The 17,828-nt window shown below is 44.0% G+C and overlaps 1 long non-coding RNA gene across 1 annotated transcript; it reads right to left on the bottom strand.

Moving 5' to 3' along the window:
• Nucleotides 1–8,196: 8,196 nt before the first annotated feature.
• Nucleotides 8,197–15,287, bottom strand: LOC147035239 (uncharacterized). Its single transcript, XR_015061863.1, has 3 exons — nt 14,754–15,287; nt 14,561–14,670; nt 8,197–12,648 (listed from the first exon to the last, which is right to left on the bottom strand). It is a non-coding gene; the product is annotated as an uncharacterized LOC147035239 (long non-coding RNA).
• Nucleotides 15,288–17,828: the final 2,541 nt, after the last annotated feature.

Raw genomic sequence — 17,828 nt, 5'->3', positions numbered from 1 at the left:
GAGGTATTCCTGGGGGAGTGGGGGAGTGAGGGTAGTGCATGGAGAATGAGGAATAGAGTCTTTGATGAAGAGAGCAACTCCGCCGCCAGGACGAGGGTCAGGTCTGTCATACCGGAGGAGGGAATCACCAAGGAGAGATACTTGGGTTTCAGGGACGTCTTGATGGAGGAAAGTTTCTTTTCATCAGATTATGTCTGGTTTTTCAGTGGCAACCTGCATGGACAGATCTGTAAGGTTTGAGTGAAGGCCCCGGATATTTGAGGTCCACACTGTTAATGAAGAGGGAGGGGAGGAGGCTTTGGGTGCATATGATGGGAGGGGAGAGGGAGGGTAGGACAAGGGAGGAGGGAGGGAGTTAAGGAGAGTTGTTGAAAGAGTGTGGGGGATTACAGAATAGCTGAGGGAGGGGGCCGGATGAGGAAGAGAAAAGGCTCTGGTGCTGGGAGAGAGGGGGGCAGGAGACGGCGCAGAATGCAGTTGAGGATTTGAGGAGGTGGAATGATGAGATGGAGGAGAGAGGGCATGAGAAGGAGGCAGCTTTGTGGATGTGAGGGGGGGGAACTTTGAGACGGGTGAGTGAGGGGGGTGAATGTTGGGAGAAGGGTGAGTGGGGAGAGGTGAGGGAGCAAGGTGAGGAGGGAGTTTTTGAGAAAGGTGAGAGGGAAACTTGGAGGGAGAAGAGTGTGATGTTTGCTTTGAGAGTGAGGGGTGAGTTGGCACTGAAGTTGGAAAAAAAAAGAATGGTTGAAGGAAAGTGAACACTCGTAGCACACTGGGGTTTTAAAATATAATATGTCAGAAATGCGATTTAGGACATTTCTTGAGGGATGCAATAAAGATGAATTAAGAGAATGGAGAGAAGAAACGCTGTAACAGTTGGATTTTTTAGGCAAGGTATGAATGAAAGATCGAATTGAGAGCAGTCTTTTGAAGTAGAAGAAGAGTAGTGAATTATGATACAGTAATGAGAACCACACGTGTGAAAGAGGAAGATGAAGCGTGACAAGAGATCGGTTTTATTATTATTATTATTAGGGTACCCTGTGAGTACAGGGTACCCTATTGTTTTTCTTCTGTTTATTATTACGCATTATTAGGGTACCCTGTGAGTACAGGGTACCCTATTGTTTTTCTTCTGTTTATTATTACGCATTATTATTATTATTCTTCCGCCGGCATTTTGCACCCTTTTTCGCTTTAAAAATCATTTTCTCTGGAACACTAAGTCCGATCGACAGGAAATTTTCACCATAGTATGTATCTTTTTGATAGCACAATCACGTTATAATTATGACGTCATTGGTCACGTGGTACGGTCGCCATCTTGAAAAAAGCGATAAACTTTGGACATCTGTATCTCGGAAACTGTGCAATGGAAAAAATTTTCGTTTGATACATTTTACTAAGCTCCCTATGGGAAACACGTGTGATTTTTCGTGACGTCATAGGTGAAGCGATATACCGGTGAAAATTCGTCAAGTAGAACGCCATATGGGAAAAATCTGAAAAATTCTGAGCATCATCTACGCCAAAAATCACTGACGAAAATGTTTTTTTTGACGTCATCGATGACGTAATTCGGCCGCCATCTTGTTTTTTAGTGTTTTTTTTTTAAAATCTTCTTCTCCAGAACGGCTATGCAGATTAAGGCGAAACTTTACACGCACATTTCCCCTGAAGTCCTCTTTCAAGTTTGTTAATTTGTTGTTGATACGTCACATGGTTTGGCGGCCATCTTGAAAAAACCCTAAAACCTTCAAACATCTTCTTCTCCAGAAGCGCTGGTCCAATGAAGGCGAGATTTCAGAACTATATTCGTGACATGTATGCGATGCAAGTTTGTTAATTTCAAAGTGATAGGTCACATGGTTTGGCCGCCATGTTGGATTTAAGAAAAATATTAAATAAAGTTTTCTCTGGTATTTCATAAGCCATCGAAGCGAAAATTTGCAAGTGCCTTCCTCGCTCAAGTCTGCATACATGGTAAAAATTTTTACCTCAGAAGTCACATGGTTTGGCGGCCATCTTGGATAGAAAAATAGACTTTATCCGATTTACACAAAACTTCACACACTTGTTCGGGTCGACGATGGAAAGCAGAATTTAAATTCATGATATCCTCGGTCACAAGGTTCGGCAGCCATCTTGGATTGAAAATGAATAAATTTTAAAAATCTTCTTCTCCAGAAGGGCAAGACAGATGAAGACGAAACTTCACAGATATATTCCCCATGAGGTCCTTTCTCAAGTTTGTTAATTTGTTTTTGATCGGTCACATGGTTTGGCGGCCATCTTGAAAAAACCCGAAAACCTTCAAACATCTTCTTCTCCAGAAGCGTTGGCCCAATGAAGGGGAGATTTCAGAACTATATTCGGGACAGGAAGGCGATATAAGTTTGTTAATTTCGAATTGATAAGTCACATGGTTTGGCCGCCATCTTGGATTTCAGAAAAATATTAAATAATGTTTTCTCTGGAACCGCTTAACCAAACGAATCGAAAATTTGTAATTATCATCTAGCAGGCAGTATGCACGCTTGGTAAAAATTATGATGTCACACGTCACATGGTTTGGCGGCCATCTTGGATTGAAAAACGCACCTTTACCGATTAACACGAAACTTCACGTACGTGTTCCAATACCCAGTTGGAAGCAGAATATACATTTCTGATGTCATAGGTCACATGGTTCGTCAGCCATCTTGGATTGAAAAACAATATCTTCAAACGTCTTTTTCTCTGAAACGGCTGAACAGATCCAGGCGAAACTCCACCACTATGACCGCCTCTCCATGACGAATAAAAGTTCCCACCCCCTTTTGAGGTACGATGCAACGTTTGGCAGCCATATTGGATTGAAGGAAAAATATTAATTAATGTTTACTCTGGAACTACTGCATCAATAAATGTGAAACATCAAGTTTATGGTGGAACGCTCATGCGGAATGAGGGTTTGAAATTTCAACGCGATCGGGCCCAGGGTTTGGCAGCCATGTTGGTTTTAAGAAAAATATTAAATAATGTTTTCTCTGGAACTGCTTAACCTGGAGAAGCGAAAATTTGCAGTTATCATCCACCATCGTGTTTGCACACGTGGTGCAAATTATGACATCACAAGTCACATGGTTTGGCCGCCATCTTGGATTGAAGGATAAATATTAATTAATGTTTACTCTGGAACCGCTGCCTCTATATATGCGAAACTTCAGATTTATAATTCAGGTGACATGCGAAATAAAAGTTTAAAATTTCAACCTGATCGGTCACGCGGTTTGGGAGCCAGAATTATTTAATTATTTGAATCTGGAAGCCAGTAATAACGAAATTGAATGCTTTGTGCTGCCCGGTTCGTAACTCATCTGTTCCGTGCCGTCTCGAAGCAGGCCTGTGTTTGTATCACTATTAAATAATGTTTTCTCTGGCACCGCTTATCCTTTCAATGCCAAACTTTGCGACTGTCATCTGCAGAAAGTCCCATGTTGTATCAAAGGCGGACGGACTGGGTACCCGGTCATCACTGCCAGCAGTTATAAAGTGGCAGTTCTAGTTATTATTATTATTTTTCCGCCGGCATTTTGCACCCTTTTTCGCTTTAAAAATCATTTTCTCTGGAACACAAAGTCCGATCCACAGGAAATTTTCACCATAGTGTGTATCTTTTTTGATAGCACAATCACGTTATAATTATGACGTCATTGGTCACGTGGTACGGTCGCCATCTTGAAAAATGCGATAAACTTTGGACATCTGTATCTCGGAAACCGTGCAATGGAAAAATTTTTCGTTTGATACATTTTACTAAGCTCCCTATGGGGAACACGTGTGATTTTTGGTGACGTCATAGGTGAAGCGATATACCGGTGAAAATTCGTCAAGTAGAACGCCATATAGGAAAAATCTGAAAAATTCTGAGCGTCATCTACACCAAAATTCATCGTCAAAAATGTTATTTTTGACGTCATCGATGATGTAATTCGGCCGCCATCTTGTTTTTTAGTGTTTTTAAAAAAAAAATCTTCTTCTCCAGAAGGGCTGAACAGATTAAGGCAAAACTTTACAGGTACATTCCCCCTGAGGTCCTCTTTCAAGTTTGTTAATTTGTTGTTGATACGTCACATGGTTTGGCGGCCATCTTGAAAAAACCCTAAAACCTTCAAACATCTTCTTCTCCAGAAGCGCTGGTCCAATGAAGGCGAGATTTCAGAAATATATTCGTGACATGTATGCGATGCAAGTTTGTTAATTTCAAAGTGATAGGTCACATGGTTTGGCCGCCATGTTGGATTTAAGAAAAATATTAAATAATGTTTTCTCTGGAATTTCAAAAGCCATCGAAGCGAAAATTTGCAAGTGCCTTCCTCCCTCAACTCTGCATACATGGTAAAAAATTTTTACCTCAGAAGTCACATGGTTTGGCGGCCATCTTGGATAGAAAAATAGACCTTATCCGATTTACACGAAACTTAACACACTTGTTCGGGTCGACGATGGAAAGCAGAATATAAATTTCTGATGTCATAGGTCACATGGTTCGTCAGCCATCTTGGATTGAAAATGAATAAATTTTAAAAATCTTCTTCTCCAGAAGGGCAAGACAGATGAAGACGAAACTTCACACATATATTCCCCATGAGGTCCTTTCTCAAGTTTGTTAATTTGTTCTTGATCGGTCACATGGTTGGGCGGCCATCTTGAAAAAACCCTAAAACCTTCAAACATCTTCTTCTCCAGAAGCGCTGGTCGGATGAAGGGGAGATTTCAGAACTATATTCGGGACACGTAGGCGATATAAGTTTGTTAATTTCGAATTGATACGTTAGACGGTTTGGCCGCCATCTTGGATTTAAGAAAAATATTAAATAATGTTTTCTCTGGAACCGCTGAACCAAACGAATCGAAAATTTGTAATTATCATCTACCATCGTGTATGCACGCATGGTAAAAATTATGAAATCACACGTCACATGGTTTGGCGGCCATCTTGGATAGAAAAACGCACCTTTACCGATTAACACGAAACTTTACAAACGTGTTCCAATACCCAGTTGGAAGCAGAATATAAATTTCTGATGTCATAGGTCACATGGTTCGTCATCCATCTTGGATTGAAAATGAATAAATTTTAAAAATCTTCTTCTCCAGAAAGGCAAGACAGATTAAGCCGAAACTTCACACATATATTCCCCATGAGGTCCTTTCTCAAGTTTGTTAATTTGTTCTTGATTGGTCACATGGTTTGGCGGCCATCTTGAATTTACCTTAAAACCTTCAAACATCTTCTTCTCCAGAACACCTGATCTGATCAAGGGGAAACTTCACACCCCTATTGCACATGAGTAGGGAATACAAGTTTGTTAATTTCTAATTGATAGGTCACATGGTTTGGCAGCCATGTTGAATTTAAGAAAAATATTAAATAATGTTTTCTCTGGAACTGCTTAACCTATCGAAGCGAAAATTTGCGTCTGTCATCCTCCATGATATCTGCATACATGGTAACAATTATGAGGTCACAAGTCACATGGTTTGGCCGCCATCTTAGATTGAAGGATAAATATTAATTCATGTTTACTCTGGAACCACTACCTCTATATATGCGAAACTTCATATTTATAATTTAGGCTACATGAGAAACAAAAGTTTAAAATTTCAACCTGATCGGTCGTGTGGTTTGGCAGCCAGAATTATTTAATTATTTGAATCTGGAAGCCAGTAATAACGAAATTGAATGCTTTGTGCTGCCCGGTTCGTAACTCGTCTGTTCCGCGCCGTCTCGAAGCAGGCCTGTGTTTGTATCACTATTAAATAATGTTTTCTCTGGCACCGCTTATCCTTTCAATGCGAAAATTGCGACTATGATTTAAGTCTCACGTTGAGTCAAAGGCGGACGCGGACTGGGTACCCGGTCATCACTGCCAGCAGTTATAAAGTGGCAGTTCTAGTTATTATTATTATTATTATTATTATTGTCTTTTTTTGTTTGTTTTTTTGAGAGTTTTCATCAGGTTAGGTAAAGGAAAGGTTGTAGAAAAAATCGTGAGGTGAATGGTGAATTTGGATCTGTAAACGCAGAGGGTGGAAACAGATCACGTGGTTACAGGTGAAGCACGTGGCGATTGGGAGGTGTGTCATCAAAAGTGTATTTATTTATTTATTTTGAAAAAGGATTGCGTAACATTCGGAAAAAGGGAAGGTTGAAGTAAAATCGTGGAGGTGTGTGGTGAATTTTTCACTGTAAACTCAGAGTGAAACTGTTGGATCGATGAAAAATATCAGGAAGAGGGTGGAGAGAGATATGTGGTTGCAGGAGGTGTATGGATAGAAAGGATACAAGGAAAATTATTATTTTTTGATGGATTCTTCATGATTAGGTAAGATTCGGGAATGGGAGGTTGTAGGAAGAAATCGTGAAGGTAATGGCGAGAGTGGGTCAGCTCAAGTAGAATAAAGATGGTGTACCAGCAGGAGGGAGAAGAGGATAACAAGAAAAAGAATAAGAAGGAAGAGGAGGAGGATCTGGACTCATGTGTATGCAGGGAGAAAGGTAGTTTTTGGGGGGGTTTTCCTTTAAATTTAAGACAAGAAACAGAGTGTTTAGTTGGAAGGGATGGGGGCATTGGGAAAGTGGGGAAAATAGGGAGAGAATACAAATAAAAACGATCGTACACCAAGAGGGCAAGGATGGGTAGGCCTAAAGGGACCCGGTAAGACAAGGTCGACGAAAACGCACAAAATAGCATGATTTTTGAAACAAATCCGAACTAGGAACACACAGTAACATGTAGGTGAGAAAATAAACAGTTAAACAGGACAAAAATCGACCGGAGACTTAACATTGAGAAAGTCGGCAGAGACTGCTGATTGATCGTGGCGTTGCTGCAAACCCAGAACCGCAAAACTGACGAAACATTATTGGAAAACTGAAAATGCAGAGGAAGCACGCCGAGCATGGCAGCAAAAGTTTCCGATTCCTCTGCAAACGCGCCAGGTAATTTACAGTTTGCGAGACAAATTGGGAGCTCCTGGATCTGTCTTAGATGCACCATGTAGCAGAAGACCAGCAACATTGATAACTAACACTAGGAACAAAGCAGAGTTTTTCCAAGTGTTCAAAAAATTCAAGCCACCATGCTCCTTTTGGAATTAGACATCAATCAAAGATCAATGTTGTGAATGTGAAGGAGTATGAACTTTAGGCCGTACATCCCACGGTTTAATTGAAGATGACCCAGATCGCCGGTTGCAGTTCCGTGAAGTGTTCCTCAACCAAACACATGAATCCTCCCATTTTCTCCAACACATTGTTTTATCCAATAAAGCTACATTCCATCTGCCGGGGGACGTGAATAGGCATAATTCTGTCCACTGGGACAACACTAATACTCATTTGATCATTGAACAGCAACTGACGCAACCTGGCATTAACATGTGGGGAGCATTGTCATTGGTTCTCAGCTGTCATTGGTCCTTATTTAGTTGATAAAACTGTAACAGGACAGTGCTACCTTGAAATGTTTTGAACATTTACCATGGCCCATATGTAACAGCAGACTGATTTTGATGAACCATACCTGCACAGGATGGAACACCACCTCTTCCTGCTCTTGTGATGCCAAACATTCTTAATGAAACTTTGCCGAATTGTTGGATAGGTCGTCGGGGAACTGTGCAATGGCCCCCTCGAAATCCTCGATCCCCTGGCTTAACTCCCTGGGATTTATTGTTGTTGGGAGTGTTGGCTGTGGGTCAGGTAGGGTCAATGTGCACCCCCCCTCCCCCACCCCCACTAACAAACAATATTGTATTTTTTGAAGCCCTGAGATGTCCCAAACATCAAATGAAATGTTAACATTGAAAATATATGGATGCACTAAGTATTTGAGCCCTTTTAACGGTGGTACCATAGAAATGAGAATTGCGGCTCTGTGTAATGTGAATTCTGAACTGGAGTAAACATGATTTTTAGGAATCTCAAAAAAAATTAAATCCCCACTTATTATATATCAAATAAAAGCTTATTACCTTATGCTTCATTCTCTATGTTTTGTAGGTTGTTATCATGTCCATTGATTCGGTTAGTGGACTTTCAGTGGCTACACCCTCATTTTCCTTATATACCTCGGGCAGTTCACCCAAATCTTCAATATTCTATATTTTCCAGGTGGACATTTCAGAGAAAACATACCAGCTATTCAGAAGAGTTTATTTAGAAACAATCATCAAATAATGATTGTGAACAATGTTTCCAGGTGCACATACAAACAATTTCTGCTGTCTTTGTGATATGTTGGGAAGAATACAACAAAGGTACTGGATACACCAATCAACACTATTTAATACCACCATACATACAATTCAATCAAAATCATGATCACTGTCTTCACTAGGATAGTCTGCTCCTTCAGGAAGTGTGACATCATCATCAGAATCCTTGGCATCATTGGCATCCACGGATCCTTCAGCAATGTCTGACAACTGCTGTGGCGGCACATCTCCACTGTACCATAGAGGTTCAAGTTTGCCATCCCTCATGGTCCACCTGCAATAGGTACATCAGGATCAGCAATGTGTGCCCTCTTCCACATTCCAATTTGATCATTGACCTTCTTGATTTGTTGTTCCAGACTCTTCTGACAAGATGGGAGTGTTCCCATGTCAACATCGACTGATGGGGTGAGAGAATCATCTTTGGCACACAATTTTTTTCATCCTGAGGAACCATAGAGTGTTTGACTCATTGTGTACGAGGTCTTCCGTATATGGAGCATGAGAACTCGTCAAGCTCATTCATCAGTTCATCCCTGGTCTCTCTATCCCTCTCTCCAACTTTGAGAGAACTGGCACAAACTTGGGCATCTTCCGAAGAGCCTTAAATGGTTTGATTTTCCTGAGTCCCTTCGGAGCGTGAGTCCTGTCACAACCAGGATATGCATATAGAGCCATGAGTGCTGTTGAGTGTTCCTGTGTATAATCCTGAGATATTTCAGTGACATTGATCAGTCTCTTTTTATTCCCTGTGCCAGTATCAAATAGGACTCTGATGTTCTGCATTGCAAAGGCTGCATCATGCAGGAGGATGAAGAACACATCACTGTCTGGACTTTTCAACCTCGCATAATTGGTATCTCTGACTCCTGCCATATTCACAATACAGGACAACACTGCTATCCATTTCTTCCTGGGATGACTTGAGTGTGGGAATTTCTGTTCGACGTGTTGTGTGGCCATCATTCGATGTGAGTACATATGGAAAGCCTTCACAAATGAGTGTCACTTGCCTCCCTTGGAGTTTGTTCTCATTGGTGGCCCGACTCCACAGGCGACACAAAAGCTTGTTGAACCGTTGTTTGTTTTCATCATTGGCCAAGAACATCTTCCAGTCAGCAGGTTTCATCATGTTATCACCCTTTACGATGAGCTTTTCTCCGCATCCTCTACTCAGTCGTTCCGTCGATTGAATGGAGTTGGTCATGTCGCTGTCTGTACTGAACACATCACCAGTCTTTGACATTATGTTAAAAACTTTGTGGAAAAGTTGGCTGAAGTTACTCGCAATGTCCTTGAAGTCGTAGAAGCATGCATTGCCATCCTGAACAACAAGAGTTTCACTGGAGGGTGGTATCATAGCATTCTTGTGATGTTTGGTCAGATATTGGAACGATTTTGACTTGTCTGCTTTTGCTAGGAATCCATCAGCAGTACCTATACTGTATGGTACAGGAGTCAATGGGTAAGTGAGCAGTTCCTTCAGCTCCAGCAATACACCTTCATTCTGTGATTTCAACAACAAAAGGAAAGCAACGTTTCCCTGTTGCTCGTACTGAATCACTTTGTTTTTCATTGTTGTTACTCTTGCCTTCTTGTTCATGTCTCCGAAGGTTTTGAGATTCAGACGCTTTAGTGGATCAATTAAATATTTTCCAGTTTGAAGGCGGCTCATTTATGAAGACATATTTGGCATCTTGACCTATATGTTCTGCTCCAAGCACATCTTTTTCCACTTCGTTGGATGTAGATGCACCAGAGGATAGAATCAACGATTCATCTTTATTGTCTATGGGGAATGTGTTCATTAAGTTCAAAATCAGCTTCTCACTCTTCAAAACCTCAGCAGAACGAATGTCCTGATGTTTGGTTCCCTCTGGCATTCTGGACAACATCTCAGCCACATTGAGAGTGGTATTCATATGGTGTGATCTTGTGTGTGTTGTTCTAACCTAGCGTTGGTAAGCATCATGATTCTTCAGAACACCAGACAAACCAACACCACTTCCACCAGGTCCCCCCTGGGACTTAGCATGTCGCATAAATGTTTCCTCCATAGTCTTGTCAACGGCACATCTGTTTCTCGGGATGAAGGAACGGACAACATTGATCGCACCTCTCTTTATCAACTCTGTAGCTCCTGGATGAGAAAGCTCAATGTTGGCTATGAAGATGGAGAAGCATGTGAGGTATCTGCCATAATTTTGACCCCCAAAGCTGATGAAGAACAGGTCAGCAATGAGATGAAGACATTGGGTATATAGAAGAAAGTTATTGTGTTTGACTGCTTGGATGATTGACAGCAGCAACCATACGTGATCCATGTAGGAGGTCTTACAGTTGAATGGTCTTCCCCAGATGCCCTGCTCTCACTTCCGCGCAGTACCTACAATATAATATAATTAAACTTGGTGAACCTTGGTACATTTCAATAACAAGTAACATCAGCACGATTATTTCAACATGATAAGATGATTGGAACAACAGTTGCAATGCATACTATACCAATACTGTGATTGGGCATACCTGTCATACATATGGATGTAGTTCTGTATAGCATCATCTGCTAGCGCTGTGTTCAAGGTATCTGCGGAGGGAGAGTGCAATACATCATTCAGCACTTTTCTGGATTGTTCTGACACTGATGCAAGCACCTGGTCTTCACCTTGGCCAGTGACGTATTGTGACAGTAACAGTCTTTCAAGGCACTCCAACATAACTTTTTGGCATTGCATGGCTCATTGATAATGTTTTCCAGAGAGAACAACCTCTCGAAAACCTGAAGCGATCAAGCCTGCTTCAAGCAAAATGTCAGAAAGGCCCAATCCGTAGATCTTCTTTCCAATCATCTTCGTATAAGCACATCCCAAGTGGAGTGGTCCTATCAAGATGATGTGCTTCTCGTATCTGTGTGGGTTATTCCAGATGAGGGGGTATGCCTCCATACACACACCTCGGTCGAATGTTGTAATTACGTAAGGTTGGTTGACCTCCTTGGTGGCTTCTTCAGCATATATGAGACACTCCTGTACTGTCTTATAATCGGTGATGGGAAGAGAAATGACAGCGTAATAGTCGATGGTCGTCAGACGTTCTGGTGTTCTGCCAGTGAGCGAGAAGAATCCTGACCACCCAGGAACTTACTGTGGTGACATGCAACTTCTCATCCGAATCAGCATGCACAACAGGTGTCTCTTATTCGCCTCCACAAGAGCACCTTCCCCACGTGGACATGTGAGCTGCTGCAACACAAGTTGTGGACTTATACGCTGTGTGATATAATCGTCTGGAAGGCTTTCATTCTGATTCAGGTTCAGAGAGCGTTGTTTACCAGTTTTAGCAATGGGGGGATTTCAACCTGTGTGCCAACATGATCCTCTGGCTTCCCTTCCACATTCTGTAGCATGATGCCATGGGTGGTATGTATTGAGCCAATTATAGTCAGGTTGTTCAACAGCTGGTCAAAGTTGTCAAACTCTGAGTTGAACAGAGAGAGTGCATCTGGAGAACGAATGATTTGAGAAGATAATAGACTTGATGTTTCTTCCACAAACTTGACTATAGCTGTTTCCATCTCTCGAGAGAATAAGTAGTTTTCTGAGTGTCCCATTCTGTTCAACAGGGTGATCAATCTCTCACTCCTGAACAAATGTCGTAGTGTCATGCATATCAGCATGAGCTTTGGCAGTTTCTACTCACCATTGGTAGCCGCACGGCAGATATCTTGTCCGATCGAATTGACAAGTCGGTGTGCTTTTGACGGTACATGGTGACCTTCCCAGCGATGACAAAACTCAAGAATTTCTTCAATAACCCATGGGCGGCAGAGATTTCCAACCATCACATTCAAAGTGACACACTCCTTCAGTTGTCCATGTCCCCTTGAGCTTGGTTTTCATCCTCGCTTCCGAATTGCAGAAAATACAATCTGTCTTGAACATTACATTATCACCTTTATCTGAACCGATTCTACTTGCTCTGGTGAAACATGATGGTTCTGATGAATCGGATTGTTCAGCAAGGCAGTTGAGATTCATAGTTAACCTCCGATAACATTTCCTGTGATATCCATGATGCTATGTGATGACATCAGGGATCAGTTTGCATGATTTTGTCATCCGGTAGATCAAACCCAGGGGTTGAGAGAATCTTTGCTTACATACTTCCTTCAACCTAGCAAGTTTGCTATCACCATCCTTAGTAGCAGATAGTAGTTGAAGTGGTCCATATTGTAGTCCTGGGATATGAACGATGCATGATGGTTTCTGTTGGGTATCTTGTTTGACACCTCCATCATCCTTACAATGTTTTGTCGGTGGACATGGTTCTCCAGCTGTCTGTGTTGAACTTCTTTCTTCAGACATCTTGTTCATGAATGTGGATCTGAAAATGCAAGACAAGAGAATATTGAAACAGCGTATGCTGATAGACGTGCGACTACATCATACATTAACATGATATCTGCTTCATTTTGGTGCCAAATGGAAAGTATTAGGCAACAGATCATTACCATTGAATAGCTTTTTGTTTTCTCTGGAATGTACACCTGGAAAATAAAGATTATTGAAGATTTGGGTAAACCGCCTTCGACATATAAAGAAAATGAGGGTGTAGCCACTCAAAGTCCACTAAACGAACCAATGGATATGAACATACAGAATGAAGACAACCGATAAAACATACAGAATGAAGCAAAAGGTAATAAGCTTAAATTTGAAAAATGTTTAATTAATCTGAAATTCCTAAATTGCATGTTTTACTCCAGTTCGGAATTTACGATATACACAGAGCCGTGATTTTCATTTTTATGGTCAGGTCAGGTCAGGTATGGGAGCATGCACTGGAGCAGCGGGTTGCTGCGTCCACTTTCTGCCGGTACTCCAAGGGCCTCCATCTGGCCATCCCCCAGGCAGATGCCAGGCCCATCCCCATCTCCTTGAGATGATGGTCAACCTGCTGCAACCACGAGGCACGTGGTCGGCCCACTGGGCTCCTCCACTCATGAGACTCCCTCGCTGAGAGAATCTGGTGAGCAGGATCAGCATCAGGAAAACGAAGCACATGTCAATACAGCCGCAGCTGACGCTCAAGGACCATGCAGGTAACAAATCTCATTTGAGTCTCTCTCAGCAACTGCTCGTTGGACATAAAGTCTGACCAGTGATACCCAAGGATTCTCCGAAGAGACCCGGTACCAAAGGAATTAAGGCTGCCCAAAGGGACCGCCTCAGGTTAACCCAAGGAGACCGCCGTCTCGTGGACGACACCTCAGCACCACCCCGACACTCTCCCGCAATCTGACCCAGGAATGTTACCCGTGGTTTCCCTCCTATCATCAAAGATTGGGGGTTCCGAAGGCTTTGCCCCAATCCCATCATCCGGTGAACTGCCCTGCGAAGGGAAGCTGCACTGCAGGTTGTCCCACGGAGTGGGTTTTCAGCTTTCTTTTTGCTTTTGGTATTTTTTGCGGGATGAAGCGTTTTACGGTGGCCGGAGTGCAAATCCTGACACCAACTTCCAAATAAAAAGTAATCCAACTGCAGGAGGTCGTCTGCAGACACAGTTGGGCACAAGACGTGGATGGCCGTTGGCTCACAAGGAGCTCCTCCGCCCTTTGACAGGTTTTGTTTTTAATCCTGTTGGGTGTCCATATCCAAACACCCTCCTCACCAAGAAACTTGGTGGGGGAGACGGTTAAGTCGCCGACAACCCGACCATGGAACAGGTTAGTACAGGTTTACATGATACCTGCAGCAAGTCACAGATATAATCTGACCTGACCTGACAATGATGTTTTTTTTTATTATGCTCCCACCATTAAAAGGACTCAAATACTTCGTGCATCCCAATATTTTCAACCGTAACATTTCATTTCATGTTCGGGACATCTCAGGGCGTCAGAAAATTACAGTCTTGTTCGGTGGTGGGGGTGGTGCACATTGATCCTACTTGACCCAAGGGCTCGTGGTGAAAGACTTCGTACGCCAAAGATCCACGGAATGCGCAAAACATTCGGGAGTCTGTGTCTCAGGCATTTGTAAAGAAAAAATCAATGACAACAGAACCGTATGCAATCACGTTCACTTCTCTCTGAAGGATAGACGTCAGACGTGTGTTAGCGCTGATGGTCAATGGTTCGAACACTGAAGTTGAAGAACAACACAACAATGTGTTCAGTTTATGTGTGTAGTTAAGTGGAGTTAACATGAATCGCTTATTTTATGCTCTTCTGTTTCAGTTTTGTTTGTATTAATAACAATGTGTAAGTGCAACCGTATTGTAACTTTTGCCTCACCCTGTACGGTGCAGCACTGGATGTGGAATCGCTGCGTCATATCGCTGTTGCAGAATGATGAACTCCGACCCCAATAGTGATGTCATAGAGGGAAAAAGGCTGCCCCCCCCCTGCACATACACACACTGAGTGAAGTGGTTAGCATGCTCACTGCGAGGGAGTGTGCAGAGAAAAGCAACACATTAATAAATACCTGCACCGCAAACACGCAGACACCTCGCCCGTTGTAGTGTGGCGCTGCACACCGGGGAGACGCGGATGTCAGGTGGCACGTCATTTATTTCACCGTCGATTTCTAATGATTTGGAAAGGCGGAATACATCATGGCTGCCGGGAGTTGTCCCTTTCGGGGTTCGTTCGGGCACTTCCGCCGAAGCAAAATTCTCAAGCGAGCGTCGTACGCAGGTTACCTGTCCCCGCCGGTGCGCAAGTTTGCACGTGATGCTTAAGGTGCATCTGCTCCGCACCTCACATTTGAAACGTTAGCGAGAGCTCCCTCAAGGACACGCGGCCTGGTTGTTTTGACTTTGCAAGGAAAGAAAGACGACGACGAGGAAGTTCGCGACATTCGTTTGTTTGTGTCCACCGAGGGAGAGAGTTTGTGAAGAGACGTCACTGGGAAAGGTAGACGTTTAACATGACACGAGTTTAACATTTCCGGGGAACTGGCGGAGCCGTTCTCTAACACGTCCGTGCGGACCGGTGCCATCAGTACTCCGTCATCCATTGGTCCTGACACGACTCGTGAGCACACCGATCCTCTGCCTTTTGTTTCTGGCGTTCCGGCTCGAAACAAACGAGTGACGTTTAAAGCCGTTTTGGGTTTAATCGTTTTGATCATTTGATCTTTCGTCCGGTGCGGCGTTTGCTGACGGGAGATGGGCCAATGAGGGGGGTCTATTGTATACCAGGGCTCAGCCAAATGCCAGTTTTGTAAGTAACGGCGAGTTTGGATGGCGGGTTGCGAGCTGGCCGGGTCAGCCTCGCCTCACAGCTGTTGGGGGGAACTCAGGAGACCGGTCTCTGTGGTCTAACGTTCTCCCGTTCCATGGAGCAGATGCGGTGCGGAAAGGGAAGATAGTGGGAGGCAAGGGGGAGTCGGCCTGTGTGGAGGGGAGGTGGAGCCTCCGATTTGTGTAGCTCAAGAGGGGGCAGGGCTCAGTTAGAGCAGGCGAAGCCTCAGGTTTGTGTAGATGTGGAGGAGCAGGGCTCTGAGCGTTGGCGTCCACGGAGACGTGCTTACGATGTTTGCTGGTGGTCGTGAGTGATCCGTAGAACACCTCATGCAGTACTCGAACACAACTTACATCTTCGCAAGCCCCGGGGACAAGGGAATTCATGAAATTCCTCTTCATTGCCAAGCCCTGAGGCTGGACAGGAACGACACAAAACACATTTACACGAGATGCAACAAGAGTGCGCTCTTTACCTCGTACTTTACCTCCGCAGAAAGTGAGAGGCGCCGCGGGGTTGCGGGTTGGGCTGCCGACCACCCACGCCACCACAGCCGCCCCACTAACAAGGCGACTAGGCCCGGTTGGTCCTCCGAGCCGCCTCTAATTGCTGCCGCCCATGGGTTAATCAAAGGGCGAGCGGCGGCTCCTTGGCAGTATTAGGGACAGAGGTACGAGATGGTGCTCGGCCTTCAGGTGACGTACACATCTCCAGGCAAAGCACGTCACTGTCGTGTTGGGAGAATCCGCTTTTTCGATAGATGTGTCCCAAAATCCTTCACATAACAATTCTGTCCGATGTTGCTCAGCTAATTGGCATGTCACATAACCTCCTACAACAACAACAATATCCACCAAGCACCACCACCACCTTTCGTATAGTAAGCGGGTATGATGTGTTTGTTTCCAAAAGCCTACTCCAGTGTTCCATAGATCTCGAGGAAACCACATCAACAGGGCCCTCGAGCGGCGTCCTGGGAATTCCGCAGCCTGGGATGTTCATGACGACGTTTCAAAAGGTAACAAAGTCGCACAAGGCTGCTGTGGCTGGAGAAACGGTCTCTGACTACCAAGGAGATTAAAAGAAAACATCAAACGGACAAAATGTCCCCACCAGAAAGGAGGTGGTAGAAGATTTAACCCATTGGGTGGGCAGGTGATGTACAGGTGTGATTTATTACCTGCGCCATTTAGGGTGGCAGAGGTTATGTTTTCACCCCTGTCTGTCTATCTGTCTGTCTGTGAGCATGACTTCTTAAAAGGTTGTGGATGAGTTATGACAAAACTAGGTGGGTGATTTGGTTAGGTGACAAGAACAAGCAGATTCGATTCAGCCTGGTGGAGGTGTGTGCTCGAACGAATACCGTTGTGGTTTCCATTTTGTTTTGTCCTCGTGCTGTCAGCTCAACCTGGGCAGGTCCGGCGTTGCATCCATTGCTCGTGATGCCAAATGTCAATCATTTTGGAAGCGTGAGGTTTTTTTTTGTATGCAAAGTCGAGGCTCATGGAAGAGCTAGAACACAGAAGAGAACACGAACAGAGCAGAAACAACACAGGGAGGAGGGTGCGGAGGGAACGCATCAACAGCAGTGCAGTAGAACATTTGATAAGGGGACACTGGGAGTACCAGTGGGTGAGGGGAAGAATTAAGGGCAGGGGAGGGCGAATGAGGACGCAGAAGGCTGGACAGTGGATATAAGCTCAAACACAGCAAGAAGAAGGGATGAAGAAGAAATGAAAGGAGGACGAAGTCGAAGGGAGAAAACACAATAACCTGGAAAGGATGGGGTGCATGGACTCGGGGAAGGTTAATGGGGGCAGAAAAGATCATGAGTTTGAATGGGGGAAGACCTGAAGATGTGGTGAACAGCCACGTTGAAGCTCTCGAGGGAAGAATGACATTCAACAGACTGAGGATCAGTTTCTTCGACGGATGAGAGAAAAGAGAACGAATGAGTGGAGGTGAACAATGAGCCTGGATTTTGAGAGTTTAATGGGAAGGGAGCTCCTGGGAGACTGCATTTACCCTGCAGCAACCCATGGGGGACAAAGCAGGGAAAGGGAAGCGAGTGCAAGACCAGAAAGGAGGTGGTAGAAGATGAAGAGGTCACCGAGCTGACGGTGATGTGCCAGGGATTTAGGTTTATCCTGAGAGATTCCAATTCGTTTTTGGGTCTTGGTTTCCATGGTGTCAATATGTGCAAGGCCTGAAGCAGGAGGTAAGCCTATGGAGATGGCAGTAGTCCATTGAGCTGAGGATCAAGGCCTTGTAAGTTGAGACGAGTTCATTTTTTTACAAGGAAAGACTTGGCATG

The sequence above is a fragment of the Eptatretus burgeri genome, chromosome 1 (assembly GCF_056783735.1).
Source record: "Eptatretus burgeri isolate ZD-2024b chromosome 1, Ebu_testis_v1, whole genome shotgun sequence".
Taxonomy (NCBI): Eukaryota; Metazoa; Chordata; class Myxini; order Myxiniformes; family Myxinidae; genus Eptatretus; species Eptatretus burgeri.
The sequence above is the reverse complement of the archived record's forward strand: the minus strand, read 5'-3'. Positions and strand labels throughout refer to the sequence as shown.